At 36.6% G+C, this 16,138-nt stretch overlaps 1 protein-coding gene across 3 annotated transcripts in view; it reads right to left on the reverse strand.

The window, feature by feature from the left end:
- The window catches only part of tmem117 (transmembrane protein 117), a 573,994-nt gene that overhangs the window by 99,147 nt on the left and 458,709 nt on the right, over positions 1-16,138 (reverse strand). The gene's annotated exons all lie outside the window — the stretch shown is intronic.

Here is a 16,138-nt window from a genome sequence, read left to right on the forward strand (position 1 = left end):
TTTGCTGGTGTTTTTATGATCATAAAAACAGATGCATAATTCATAGAGGATAAATTATAAAATAAAGTTATCCACTGCTGACTTGACAGTTGTTCATCAAAGCAGGCTAAGCCTTTTCAAGGTGAGACACCTGAGCAAACAAAACTTTATAAAGATTAATCACATAAGAAAAGTAAAAGATTTTTTAAAGTATTTAAAAAATAACACTTTATACACATAATTTAGAGATAATATTTAAATTACCAGAAAAAAGACAGAAAGTGAACTAAGGTCTAGTTGTAATAGTTCTGTTTACGGTATGTATATTTGGGCTGGACTATTTAAATAAGTTCTTTATTTTATTTGAGAAAACATGACATATAGTTTGATATTTGCTATCTGTATACCATAATGTCCTGGAGAACTAAGAGAGGCAAGTGGATTTTTTTATGTTTGATATCTGTGGCTCCCTGGATATATTATTCTTCTGAGTGGGAAACATACAACATATGTGAACTGAAAACTTTCTTTTTTCATATAAATGCATTGGTCCTTTCATTACATTTTGTGAAAATGCATTCTCTTTTGGAAGCAAAAGTAAATGATCATGATACTGAAGTCACAGATTTGAACAATAACCTCAAGACAAGAATAGTTTTTTCTTTGTACATACAAAAAGGTGTTCATTTTGCATAATTATGTTTAATGCATGACTACTTGCTTTGAAATGTAAGTGCCTATATTGTTAATAAGCATGAAGAGCTGGGTCATTACACACATACTACTATAGTCTAAACAGATGTGAGGTTGAATGTGACCATCTTGCATTTACAAACCCATAATTCATCTGAACTTAATTGGATAATCAGTGAAAGGCAGCAGAGCAGAACAGATTTCATTGTTTTTAGAGAAATGGCCAGTGAAAGGTGAACTAAATATTATTTAAGTTCTCCGAAATAATTATCTGCAACATAAAATACATTTCCTAAAAATGAAAGAAATCAAAGATTACTGAACATAGAGCTAACTTCAGTGACTTCATAACCATGTTTTTGTGTGCCCTAGGAGAGTGTGAGCCTTATATTCTTACTCCAATATTACATGGAGGTTTATTACAAAGCTGGAAGCTATGTGCCAGTATGACAAATGTAATCCCATATAGGAGTCACAAAATTACACAGTAGGTCTCGCAGCAGTACATGTAAGAAAAATATATATTGGTAATTCATTTTATTGGGATGAAACCCTAATTTTACAAACAATTCTATTCTGTGTGCACCATGTAGGTTTTTTTTGAAGCTACTTCAGTTTTCGCCGTAATTCAAAAGATATACATAGTAGGTCAAATTAAATCCAGTTTGGACAGGCCACTAAAATGACACTGAATGAAAATCAAATCATTGAATGCTTTAGTTGCGAACACTAATAGCAGCTTAGTGTTCAAAAATAATTATTTGAACAGATTGAGTTATTCTTTCATCAGTGTTCTTAACCCACTTATCCAGGGCAGAGGAATCCCAGCAAGCACGGGGTGCAAAGCAAGAGTAACCCTGAATAGGGTGCCAGTCACCAAGAGTTACAACTTGAAATGGAGACACCAATGACGGGCAGGCAGCATAGTACTGAAGACATGCAAAAGTTCAGAATACCAAAAAAGGGAATATATGTCAAAGCCAACGCATAAAAACAAAATCATAGTCAAAATGCCATTATAAAAAGTACAAAAGCTAAGAATTATTTTTGCCAACTATGCTACATTTGTCGATTGTTTTGAGAGTGATCCAATGTTTCAATGAAACACCTCAGTGTGGTTCCATTTTATATATGCAAAGAAAGTCAACTCTTTGCATCATGTGACACCCAAATCACATGACCAGCATTGGGTCTGCTGACTTTACACAAAATGGGCACCGTCATCCAAAAATTATCACAAGATAGCAGGGAAAAAAGAATAAGGTCTTGACTTTGGCTAGTCTATATCTGTTTTTGATTCTTTGAATTCCACTCCATGAAAACAGCTGCTATTTAGTTAGTACAAGTGTTGCAAGCACAGTCAGAAACAGAGGAAAAAGAAAAGTTTGAATGCATAAAATAGATAAAAAATGATACACAAAAATAATAAGAAGAATCACATTATAATTAATCAGATGCAAAAATATATGCCCTAGAAGTACCATGGTGTTTCCACATGTGAGTTTATAAAGTGAGTGTATTTCCTTGTTAAGCACTAATTCAGTTTCTATTTTAAAACCAGTGATCAAATACAAATTCACTGGAAATAACATAATGGTCTGTAAAAAATTGAAAGATAACAGGAATGTTTTTAACACTATTTTAAAATTCTGATTCTGTGCTTGTTTAGTATAAAAATAATGTTTTCCTGTGTCTAGATGAATAAGATTTTCAGCAAAATTATTGCCTGCCTTTTAACTCTACAGAAAATAATATGCATCTACTGTACGCTAATCTGATTTATCCCAGACTGTGTTGTCTTTAGCAGATAAATGTCACTTTGTCAATTTCTGGAGAGCTGTAAATATGTGAACATGCTGTGTTGTATGGGACTGATGGTTTAAATGTTATCCATACCAAAACAGAATTAATTTCAAATGCTTAAAACAAAGAATTTTAACCAACCTCTGAATTAATGAGGCTACATTGTCAGGTAAATCAGGAATATAATGGGTTTATATTTATATAGCACAGCCAGTAAGTACTTTGTTCTGCAATTCATTAATACCTAAATAGCTTTCTTTGGCTAAAACAATTCATAATTTAACATTGAATGTGAAATGAGCACAGTGTCCTTAGTCAGCAATTAATAAGAAGCAAGACAGTGAAAACAGCTGACATGCAAAAAATGTAAACTGATGTTAAAACAATGACTGAAACTGGGAAACAGGAGTGTGCATGTCCATTTTTAAACTTCAGTCTTTAAATATTGGGTTTGCTTTCAAGGAGCAGCACATGAATACATATGTAAAAAATGCCTGCACTTTATTTTAGTAGATTAAACAGCATAATTAATCATGAGGATTTGTTTAATGTGGCTGTAAACCTATGCCACATGTAGTACCTCATGGCTTGCTTTTAAAAGATGGTGAACATAAATAGTAAGTGCCGCTATAGACCTGTCAATCATCAATCAACGCAAGAGCTCTGGAGTGAGCTGAAATGTTTTAGGCCTTCAGGCATCAACCCACCAAATGGCAAAGAATAAATTAAATTGGAAATAGGAGCCGCAGGTTGACGCGCTTGAATTTCTGGGCAAACATTCTTCCTGCTAACTTAATTGCTCCATCGAGATTGTGCTCCATTTTGGAGACATTCCAGGCATTATTTCCATTCCATTAGTAAGCTTATAGTATGCACATTTCTGAACCTGAAATGATTGAACCCATAAATGTCTTTCTACAGACTGGCCTGAATACTAATTGAGCTGGTGTGTATATGAATTAAGAAAAGTACCTGGTTTCTCTCTAAGAAGAAAGATGGGCATGAGAATGGTAGTCATGCATATCAAATATATCAAGTCACATCAATACTCCATCATAAATACAGTTTAATAATGCCTAAACAACAATGAATATTTGAATTAGTTAGTAAATAGTAACATATCAAATTAAGTAAACACAATGAAATAAATTTAATCTAAATTTTAAAAAGTCAAACACAATACATTTTGTTTGAATTAAGCTCACCGAGTCCTAGAGTACAGTATTATTTTAGTTGATGGTCCAACACCAAAATAGTAGATTGGTTTTCTTTTTGCTTGCATTTTTCTTTAACTGTTCATTAATTTGAATTGTCATTCTGTTACTTTGCCAGACTGGTTGTCTATAACATGAATAACTGCAAAATGAATTTTAACAAGAAAATTTTATAAAAGGTACTGTAAAATCTCCTCTTCTAAATAATCCATATCAACAAGGATGGTAACTGATAGGAGACACTTTCCCTGAGCATTATCCTGTAGTCATGGTGCAGTGATGAACACTGCTACCTCACAGACTGATTGAGCTTGAATAGGTTTTAAAGTTTTATCACATGTAAAGAGTACAGTAAAATTCTAACTTACATGTGCTAATTAACATGTAACATGCCACCAATCTCCAGCACCATCCTCGGTGAGTGTAACTACTTGACTGCAAAACTTATACCTTCCTTACCTGAGAAATCTCACAACACAATTTATAACACAAATATTTTGTACTTATGTCTTCTTTTTGGATAAATCCTGAAGAATCAATTATTCAGTGAAAGTTATGACCCCTGCTGACAAGCAACAATAGCCTAGTAGTGAACCTGAAGGGCCTATTACTGCACAGCCAAGCTCACTCAGTCTATGCCACCCTCTGGTCAACCTAACCTGGTTATATACTCATTACTAGCAGAAATCTTTGAAAATGGCTGTGTGGCATTTGCACCCTATCCCCAAGTATGGGTCTTTCGCTGGGTATACTGATTTTACGCTAAAGATGTGTATAGTAGGTTCATTCAGGTCAGGTCAGGTTGGGGAGTATGCACTTGGTAAAAATTAAATGGGGGTGTGGAGGTGTATTCATGAGTGTGCTGTATAGTGAGCTGAAATATAAACATTCAAGCTTGACTTCCATGGACTTGATATTGCCGGGATGAGTTCTTTGTCTTGTATCCCTGAAAGCACATACAGATGGTTTAATATTTAAATAGGAATAATACAGTAGTGGCATACCCCCCAGCTACAGTTTCCCAAGTTCAAACCCTGGTGCAAATCTTCATTCATTTCATGTTTTCATGCTTCATTTGAAATAATTGGGTTTGCACTGATTTTGTTGCAAGCCCCCTGCAACTCCATATAGTACGTTGCAGGCTTGGAATATGGCTAGATGGAGACATTTTTTATTACACTGAATAAAATATCATGAAATATAAAGAATTTTTATCTGTTTATGTAAGTACATTTTTGTACAGACTGCTAAGAAGAAAATTATTTACAAAAAAAATGATTCCCCAATATTTACTAATTTTAGGAATTACTGGAACGTCCCATGAAAGGCTATGGTGTTCCATATTACAGGTGTGTGTTTCATTGCTCTATTTTGCTTAAAAGGTTTCATTTTCCACTGACCCTAAAATTATAGAATGTAAGTTTAAGAAAATTGATGAACTGATGTTAGTGTTTCATCTTTATTTATATTTTCCATTTTAGATTGCAGTACTAAAGAAGATTTAGAAATAGGGGATGAATTGAGCAATATTGCTATAGTTTGTTATGCTTCCTAGAACTTATTGATTGCTGTTTTTTTCTGTATTTCTATATTTATGTTTTAGGTGTTTGTATATTTAACAATGTATTTTGATTTTGTTAATCAGTGAAGTGACTGGCACAGTATAACAGAAAGTTGTAGGATATTCATGTTTTATTTCTTATATTACTGTAAATGGAAGACAGAAGAATGCAAATTTACACCCAAAACCCCTATGTAGGGGTCCAGCTCAGTATCTAGAACATGCAGCCCTTCAGTTACATAACTGATACACCTTTGTGTACATAATACAGACTTTACGGAGCGCACACACCTTAACTTTCATAAACAGTGCCCCAAATGGATTGACCGACTCAGGCTGTAAACACCATTCTGAATTTTTTTTTCTGTGGGCCCCATGCCACCCCCTGCTAAATACTACCCTGGGCTGCTGACCATAATTTCATACATAATACATTATTTCAGCACTGCCTAAAACTATAGTTTTTCCGGAAATGCATTAAAATTTAGAATGCTAACTAGAGTCTATGCTTTTTCTACATACTGTATTAGAATAATTGTTTTAGCAAGTAATTTATTGTTCTGTACTATTAGCTAAACACAGACTTAAAAACTGTTATTTTATCTTCAGTAAGACAACATATTATGTTGGTATGTTAATAAATTGCTATGAGTTTGAAAATTGGTTCCTAAATGTCCAATTTTAAATCATATTGCATTAAATAATGCTATATTAAATAAAATTTCTTATTAATCTAAATGTTTCTTATCATTTTTGTATTGATCTTTAGCTAATGCATTTCCATTCATAAATATAAATTCAGAGAAAAAAACAAATTAATAAAAGAGTATGCAGCATTTTGGTCAATAATTATGAAAGAGTTATGTATGCTGAAAGATATGTTATGTTCTAGCTTTCAAGACAAGGAAGCTGCAATTTCAGTATTAATTTAGTATAAGAAGACCATATGCATGAGAATAAAATAAAACATCCCAAAACATGAAAGCAGCCACTGACCAGAATCTGATTATTAGATTTAAGAATATTTTTTTCAAATCCTCATTTTGATATACAGGTACAATTTAAAGATGTAAACAGTTTAGGCCTAAATTATCCAAACAAAATTTTTAGAGTGTTGTTACAGTAAATTCCAAGGAAATATAAAAGTACTGCAAAATGCAACATGTTTATAAATAGGGCTCTCTAACAAAAGGCCCACTGGTTATAGCACTGAAATAATGATGTGCATTTTGTCACTAATCCAGTCTTTCTCCTTCTTTTTCTTTTCTTCATATCATGTTGAGATGATTGGTATTACTGCTGTTTAGATCTACTGTAATTATGATTTGTTTTCCCCTTGTGAGATTCAAATATCATTTTGGAGCAGATGTATCATCACCAGTGAGGGACTCATGTCAGATACTAGCTGCCATCAATGTTGGCCAGTGTCAGGTTTTGCTGTATACTTTTCCATGGTCAGTCCTTGTGGCTGTTACCTGAGCTCTGCCTGACCCATGTCATGATGCACTTTTGTATATGCCTCTTTCAGGTTTTAATTCTGGTCTTGTTATAGCATTTACGTAAGAATTGAAATGGAATTCTGTTTTTGCAACCATAATTAAGGCATTTCTTAGTTTTAGCCTTGCCTATCTTAATGTGTGGCTTAGTGGAAATAATTACAGTGTATGTGCTGGATCTGGCCAGCAAAATAAAAGGAAGCTTAGAAAACTTTTAGTAGTGGATGTAACACAAAAAATAAAAAAGAGGCACTGCCATTAGGAGGGCTCAGGCATTGCATTAGTATCTAGAAGCCACATAATATCTGCCATTTCTAAGACCTTTTTCTTTCTGTTTATATTAATTGCCCATGAATCTTGATGATAATTATTACTACAGTTATGATTATGTTTCGTGGCTTTTAGGATTTTTTAAGGCACAAACACATATACAAACTGATGGTCACAGACTGTGATTATGATTACTGAAAGAAAAATGGTTGAGTATTTAAGAGAATAATGTGTGTTTATGAGACACTGCTTGAGTATTCAGTTATTCTAAATTTGGGAAAAAATATTTTTTTCTCAGAATTTAAGAATAGTAACATTTGGATGTAACTGTTTGAGTTTAAGAACCAAGGTTGTATTAAAGGGGATTTATTTGTTATTTTTGTGTGACAGAGCTAATCTTTGTTTTGATTAAAATTAATGAAAGATTAATTATTGAAATTAATTTGGGGATTAATTAAAGCAATCTTGCATATAAATTAATTTAATTGCTTTATTGTTCAGCATCCCAAGGATAATGGAATTCCTTTTTTACTTGTTGTTTGCAGTGGCCCTCAATACATTTTACATATAATCATGTTCTAAACATAAACTTCACAATAAACAATACAGTATAAATGATTCTCTTTAGTAGCTACGATGTTGAATGTCAACGTTTGCTTAATGAAATTATGTATACTTTTTTTTATAGAATAACATAACATTATTTCAATATTTCACTGTAATGGAATGGCTGTTTATTCACTATTACTATTATTATTACAATGATAGGGATTCTGATTTTCCACATTCAGAAATATACAGTTGTTTATGTCAAAGTCTGGACAATCATATAAATAATGAAAGATATGGAGGCCTTCTTATCTGTGTATATAATATATAATATTATATATATATTTTATGTATATTGTGGACGCTGGCCCTGACACACACAGACGGACATCTTCAGTTCACCACACACTGTTTATTTACACTATTTACACAGTTCTTTACGTGCACCACAAACCCCAGTGCCTCTTGCACCGAGTCCCCAATGTCCAGGCCTCACAGTTCCAATGCCTTTCTCCTGGCTGCCTCCAGTCCTCTCTCCAGGTTTGTCCACTTCCACCCGACATCCACCATCGACTGAAGGGAGGCGGCCCCTTAAATAGGAACCTGGAAGGGCTCCACTGTTTCCGCACTCCTCTGCAGACACGCCCCAGTGTGGCGGAAGTGCCGGCTGCGCACCTGGAAGCCGTCCGGGTGTCCCCTGTCATCTTCCCCCCAGCACTTCCTGGTGTGGCGGAAGTGCTGGGCTCCAGGGATATTCAGGCACCAGGGCGCCACCTGGCGGTGGCCACAGGTCCCTACAGGGCTGGGCTTCCAAGCCCTTTACCCGAGGTCCCCAACATAACCAGGGCGGACGCCCCCTCGCGGTCTGGAGAAGGCACAAGCCCTCCTCCGGTCCTCCTGGGCATCCTGCCACAATATATACAGTATTACATATTTTTTATATTTTGTTACATGTGCATTACTTTAATCATACTGTGTTTGCATAGGTAAATGTTAACAATGAGCCTGGTTTTGTAAATAGAAGTGCAATAAAATAATAAATGAATATTGATACAAAGTGTTTAGTGTTGTAAACACATTAAATGTTAAAGATCAAACTAAAAGAAGTAGGAAATCAGGGCTCAGTCTGTAGATAGGTAAAAAATTGGGCCAAAAACAGAATACAAAGGATTATGGTGAGAGGAGACTATGAATGCCTATGGGTGAGTGTATGTAACTGCTCCTGTAATGGGCTAGAAATGTGTGTTTTAAAAAAAAGGACATTTCTGTGTATTGTTCTTAGGTAAAACACATTTAAATAATAAATGTAAAAGCCAATAGATGAATGGGTGATAGGCGCCCTTTGTGCGGGACTGGAATGATAAATGATAAGGCAGATTTCCTAATTAATTCTGTTATTGTTGATAGCTGTCTTCAGCTATTTACCTGTCTCACAAAGGAGTCACCTAGTTTGAAAATTAAACTGCTTTGATTGGTGTCTCATCAGCATACAGTATTGTGATAACAGAACTGCCAGCTTCCTTACAAAAGGTATTGGTTTGAAAATGAGAAGTGAAGCAAAATTACATCTTTTATTGGCTAACTGTAAACAGATTACAATATGTAAGCTTTTGAGGCAGTTCAGGCCCCTTCTTCAGGCAAGTTGCGTTCATTTAATGTGTTAAGGGGACACTGGTCTTTAATCAGCATACAGTCGTATACATACTTCTTGATAGTTAGAAAAAGTACTATTGTTTAACCAATGAAAATGTGTATTTGCTATTGATAAGCAAAGGAAAGTGTCATGTACCACTGTTTAGCCAATCGTCATGCTGATCTAGGCAGAGGCTGAAGCAGTTGTTTACCTCTGAACAAACCAAAATAAAGAGAAGTACGGTCAGAAGTAAATAAATGCTGCCTGCTTCTTTTATGTTTTTGGCACTATGCTCATGTGGCTACACCCTTTAGCAACAATGCCTTGTGCCTGGCCAAGGTTCTCCTTGACCTGAGGCTGGTAACATTCCTGCAATAGAGTGGCGTTCAATCTAAGGTATGTCCCTAATAGATTCATGTTCTGTGCTGCCTTAACATTTTATTAACTGGATAAATTTATATATACACTACATTCTATAGAGAATCTATAGACTGAAACAAAACAGTTATGAGGTATAAATTATTCTCTCCATAAACTTTTTACATTTATAATTATTCTTAATTATAATAAAACAAAAAGATCCAACTATTCAGCAAATATTCTCCTCTAGTAAAAAGTAACTATACAAAAGCCAAGTAACCCAAAATGTAATAAAGTTAAACTAAAGAATTGGAAGTTATAAAAAGAAATCAAAACATGCTCCACACCTAATGCATAAAATGAATCGATATTAATTAGGAAATTACATTTCCTTGCAGATTGAACTAGCTATACATTCTATAACTGTCAGCAAATATGATTGCATATGCTTGCCAAACTGTTTCAACTGGAATTTGGGCTTTCTTGAATTTATTTGAATAAGGCACACTGTATTCAATATAAAACCAAATATCACAAAGTCTTAATACAAGGTTGAAAATATACAAATAGGAGTACTTTCTGTTTTATGCTTAAAGAAAATACTAAACTTATAAAATAAATGAAGGCAAGCAGGGAATTATAATTTTACAAATGATATAAATACAGGAAAGATACCAAAATGTATTAGGTGGCCTATTTCACAATTAAACAGACAAGGGCAATATTCACAAAAGGAAGAGCACAAAAACTGACAAAGTAAAAAGAGATTTGCTTGTTGTTAACTGCACAGGTTACCAGTCCTGTCTGTTTGTGCAGGATGTGCCTCTAGTATATGGCAGTCCACAGCTATCTTGGTGGTAACTTGGTACCTGGGTATCCCTTCGGCCTTTTTAAAGTAAGTTATTTTAGACATGTTGTTTTTGTTTATTTATTGATTTTAAGTGACCAACACTGCTTAGTGCCTTTAAATTAGTTATTATCAAGCATTATAAATCTTCAGTACAAGGTAAGGTAAGATTTAAAAGGTGTCATCTCCAGAAGTAGCCAAAACAATAATTACTTTTGTAAGTAAATTGCTACTCTTGATCTGCTTGTTGTTTGTAATGTTGAAGTCATTTTCACTTTTCATTTTGCTGTCCTGTTATTTAATGGCTCATGTATCTACTGCATACTCATGATCACTATGAATAGATTATATCTATCAACTGTCCTGAATTTTCCCAGGAGGTGCAGGAAGAAGTTATTGATAATGATATTGATTATTTTAGTTCTTTTTCATCTTCATCATTAAAAAAATATTTGCTGTTTTTAACATTGACAACAGTGAAATCAGCATGCCACCATTTTGTGGTGGCTTTGTTGCTTGGGCACTGCCATTTTCTAGCAGATGCATAGAATGCTGCCATATACAACACCTAGTTACTAATCATGTGATTTATTGTAACATCACTGCCCTCCCCTTTGTAAGTTTCCTAACTATTAAGAACTCACATTTGACCTTTTCATCTTCTGGTAGTTTTGCTCCTTTCTCATTCATCTGAATACTAATCCTCTCATGGTGCCCATTCCAGTGATATTTACCATATGCATGATAATGTAAAGTTCTGCTGCTAAGTAATCCACAATGATTTTGTTGTTTGCAAATGGTATAACCACCTGGTACTAAAACTCCATAGTCTCAGTCATTAACGTTAATTAGCTAATCAAAAATGGCAATCGATCTGTTCTTAGCATAATTCTTTTTTTTTTGTAAAAACTTGATTACTATGTATTGATTATAATAAAATTAATAAAATAAAAAAAAAAATGGCAATAGTGAAAGCCAGCATTTTTGCTTCACACAGTGGATCCAATTACTATTTGAGACCTTATCATTGTGGTATAGCGGGTCCACGGAAAAATTGTCCATTTTAATAATTAAATAATGAAAATTGTTACGCTGGGGAGTGGAGCAGGTGAGAGCAATTGCCTGTGGAGACGGCTTGTCTTTGGGTTTGTGCAAGCAGTCAGCCAACCATGCACTGCCTTGCCGGCATGTGCGGACAGTCTGATTGTCTCAATATCAGCCTGGGGCAGCAATAAGGTGATCGCACCTTGAACTGCTCCCCAGCATATAAAAAGGGGAGAGCAATAAAAAGAGAGAGAGAGAGAGAAGAAGAAGAAGAAGAAGCAAATGGCAAATTGTGCAGAGGTTAAAGGACGGGAGAAGAAGCTGGCAGGAGTGGGGAGTGGGTCCAGCTGGTGCAGTGAATGGAAGTGGGTGGACAGGAGTGAGGCTCCAAGGAAGAGCAAGTGGCTATCGCACAGAATGGGGCTTCTGTTGAGTGTTTTGGAAGCAGGAGCAACCATTACACTCTGGTGGTGCTTGAGCCAATGGTGGAAGTACAGTGCACCCGCACCGGGTGGAGCCTGGATTGGCAGCAGTTCGGGTAAAGCAGGGCTTCATGGTGGCCTGCAGATGCCGTGGGATTGATAGTGGGGACACTTTTGATCAACATCTCTCTGGGCTGCAAGGTTCAAATAGGATAAGCTGGAGAGGCGTCAGTTTTAAAGGAAGGCACCAGGGCTTGTGTACTTTGTATTTTGAATGAGTTTCCTGCCAGACAGTTTTAACATCTTTAATGGATTTTCTATTTATTGAATTTTAACCTCCACTGTGCACTTTATTTTATGGATTATTTATTAATTGACAATTTAAAGCACTGCACCTTTTTTGAACACTTTGATTTTGAGTTTTTTTTAATAAAAGCACTTGAATTTTTTCACTGTCCCCTTGCTTGGTGTGTTTGTCCTCATCTGCCACCCTCAACCAGTTATGTTATCGACAGTGTCGGGTTCAAGACGCTCCCAAAAATGGAGAGGGTGCATGGAGCCATCCCGCACCATCACAATTATAATGTTATTAACTCTGCTGTCAATGAAACTGTTGTGTTTTCCCACAAGGCTAAGCACACAACATTTCTTTATGTAAATTAAGTTATTAACATTGCTAATTAACAAAGGCAAGATACATAACATACTCCTCCCCCCTTAAAAGAAAAGTGCACATTTCGTTTAGCACGAGAACAATAAATCCAATAAATCCGAGTTGACTCCTTTTTTTTTTTTTTTTTAAACAAAGAGTAATTTACTGTCCCATTCTTAAAAGTGAGTCATAAATTTAGACGGTTAGGAGGTTGTCTATGTCGAGCAGGATAACGACGTTCAGTGTGAGCATCTGTTGAAATTGAAATAGTTGAGGGAGATTTTGTAGATTTTCTAGCTGACTCTTCCTCATTCACAGGAGGTGATGGGGTTTCTGATACTTCCATAGGTGGCACTTCATCCTCAGTAATAGGACACTGATTTTCACTAACATCATAATTCAATTCAGGACAGTCCACATCTGGTGGCTCAGTGGGTGCTGGTGATGCCTGCAACAATTGATCCACATGTCTTCGCCAAACAGTACCATCAGCAGTGCGGACAGTGTAAGAAACAGGTCCACTCTGACTGATTACGGTGGCAGGAACCCATTTGAATTTGTAATTAAAACCTCGAGCCAATACAGTGTTATCCGGACGAAAGACTCTGTCTTTTGCTTTCTTGTCTCGATGTTCAATTTGCTTTTGTTGATGATGATGTACCACTTGTTTTGTTTCTGGTGGCTTTAGCAAATCAAAAATTGTATGAAGTTGTCTTTTCATCATTAGGATGGCAGGTGAAACTTTAGTTGTGCTGTGCTCAGAATTCCGATAAGACAGTAAGAACTGGTTCAAACGTGTATGAAGAGAGCCTTCATTTTGCGATGCCTTCAGTGAATGCTTCATTGTCTGAACGAACCTTTCTGCTAAACCATTTGTGGAAGGATGGTGTGGTGCAGAGCGAATGTGCCGAATTCCGTTGACTTGTAGGAAAGTGGCAAATTCCTGTGACACAAACTGAGGACCGTTATCACTCACAAGTTGCTCTGGGAAGCCATAACGACAGAATAATTCCTCCAACTTTTCCATTGTTTTAACAGCGGTTGTTGAGTGCATAACAGCAACCTCTGGCCACTTACTATAGGCATCTACAACCACCAGGAACATCTTTTCCTCAAAGGGACCTGCAAAATCCACATGGAAGTGTTGCCAAGCCCTTTCAGGCCAGTCCCATGGGTGAAGTGGTGCCAGCTGTGGGGCATTCCTAATCTTCTGACAAGAAGAACATGCCTTGGCCCTATCCTCAATATGTTCATCTATTCCTGGCCACCAAAAATAACTTCTTGCAATCTCCTTCATGCGGACAATACCAACATGACTTGCATGTAGCTGCTGGATTAAAAGTTTTGCAGTGGTGGTGGAATGATGACACGGCGACCCAAAGAAGGCAACCTGCCTGCACAGACAGTTCACTTTTCCTAGAAAGGTAGGGTTTTAGTTCTGGTAAAGTACTAGGACTTTTACCAGTAAGAACCATGTCCATTACTTTAGACAGTACTGGATCATTTCGAGTGAATCGTTTTACTTGATTTGAGGTCACAGGTGTCTCATTTACCTGCTTAAAATAAAATATATCCATCTCTGGGCTTTCTGAACAGGTAACTGGCAAGGGTAAACGTGAGAGTCCATCTGCGTTGGAATGCAACTCAGACTTGCGGTATTTGATATCATATGTATGGGCTGATAAAAGTAATGCCCATCTTTGCATTCGACTAGCTGCTAGAGATGGTATACCAGTATGAGGTCCGAAGATAGTAGTAAGGGGTCGATGGTCTGTAAGAAGGGTAAACTTTCTCCCAAATAGGTACTGATGAAATTTGCGAATTCCAAAAATTATTCCCAGTGCCTCCCTCTCAATTTGTGCATAATTACCTTTAGCTTTATTCAATGTACGTGAAGCAAAAGCAATTGGTTTCTCCACACCGGAGGGCATAATGTGTGAAATCACTGCACCAACTCCATATGGAGAAGCATCACAGGCAAGCTGCAGTGGCAGTGTGGGGTCAAAATGTGTGAGAACATCAGATTTTATGAGAGCGTCCTTTGCTTTGGCAAAAGTTTTTCTACATTCTTCTGTCCACTTCCAAGCTTTGTTTTGACACAACTGATGCAATGGCCTCAAAAGAGTTGCCAAATTTGGAATAAATTTTCCATAATAGTTGAGAAGTCCCAGAAATGAACATAATTAGCTTACATCCTGAGGAGCAAGTGCATCAACAATTGCTTTAACTTTTGAGGGTGCTTTGTGCAGTCCACAAGCATCTATTACATGTCCCAAATATTCTATAGAGGATTTGAAAAACTCACATTTATGCTTCTTCATTTCTTCCCGTCACAAGGATGTCATCCAAATAACACTGGACCCCTGGAAGCTCACTTAAGATTTGGTCCATTGCTCTTTGAAATAGAGCTGGAGCTGAGGTGATACCAAATGGTAGATGGCAGTAACAGAAGCAGGCCCTTAGGGGTCACAATAGTTAGCAATTCTCTAGACTTTAGTTCAACATGCATTTGGAGATATGCCTGGGACAGGTCTATTTTGCTGAATTTCTGTCCTCCAGCAAGGCCAGCAAACAGATCATCTATATGCGGAAGTGGATACTGTTCTACAGACAACACAGGATTTATGGTCACCTTAAAGTCCCCGCATATACGTACTGATCCATCTTTTTTAATCACGGGTACAATAGGAGTAGCCCATTTGCTTACACTCACAGGTTCCAGAACACCAGACGTAACTAAGGAATCCAGTTCAGCTTCAACCCTTGGTCGAATAGCATAGGGAATTGGCCGGGCCTTCAGAAATTTTGGTTGACTGTTAGGTTTAGTGGCAGGTCTGACAGTGATGTCCTTCATGCTCCCTAGTTCACCAGAAAACAACTCAGCATGTCTGTCAAGTACTGCATCCAACTTTGTTTCTCCTCTGAGCAGCATACAAACATTTGGCCAATCCAATGTGATTTTTTTTAACCATGATCTTCCTAATAATGATGGGTAATCTCCTCCCACTACATAAAGTGGTAAAGTGGCTTTCTGCCCATTCAATTGAACAGTCACCTTTTTCAGGCCTCTCACATTCACAGGTTCACCTATATATGTTTTTAACACTATATTAGTTTCCTTTAGTGGAAGGTGCCTCAGGAATGTGTAGTACGTTTTATCCGACACGAGAGAAACAGCCGCCCCTGTGTCCACTTCCATGCATACTTTTTGTCCTTCCAACAATGGAAATACCTGGTATCCCTGTGAGCCACCTTCAAGACTCAAAATATTTAAAAACACTTCATCTTCAGATGTGTCACTTCCTAATGTCATTTCTGATTCTTGCGGTTGCAGCAAATGAACTTTTTTCTTTTGACTAAATGCTGCCTTTTTACTTTCATGTCTATAATATCTCTCCGTAGCTTTCTTGGATTTACATGCTCTCTCGATGTGACCTTTTTTTCCACAGCTCCTGCAGTCTAGGTCTTTAAACCTGCACTCTGAAGCTAAATGACCTTGTCTTCCACAACGATAGCACAGCCCTCTACCAGCGTCCTTGCTCTTTATATTTACTTTATGAATTTGCCCAGTTATGCTTAACTGCTGTGCCTCTTTAGCTGCCATTTCCATGGACA

Source organism: Polypterus senegalus, chromosome 8, assembly GCF_016835505.1.
Source record: "Polypterus senegalus isolate Bchr_013 chromosome 8, ASM1683550v1, whole genome shotgun sequence".
NCBI lineage: Eukaryota > Metazoa > Chordata > Cladistia > Polypteriformes > Polypteridae > Polypterus > Polypterus senegalus.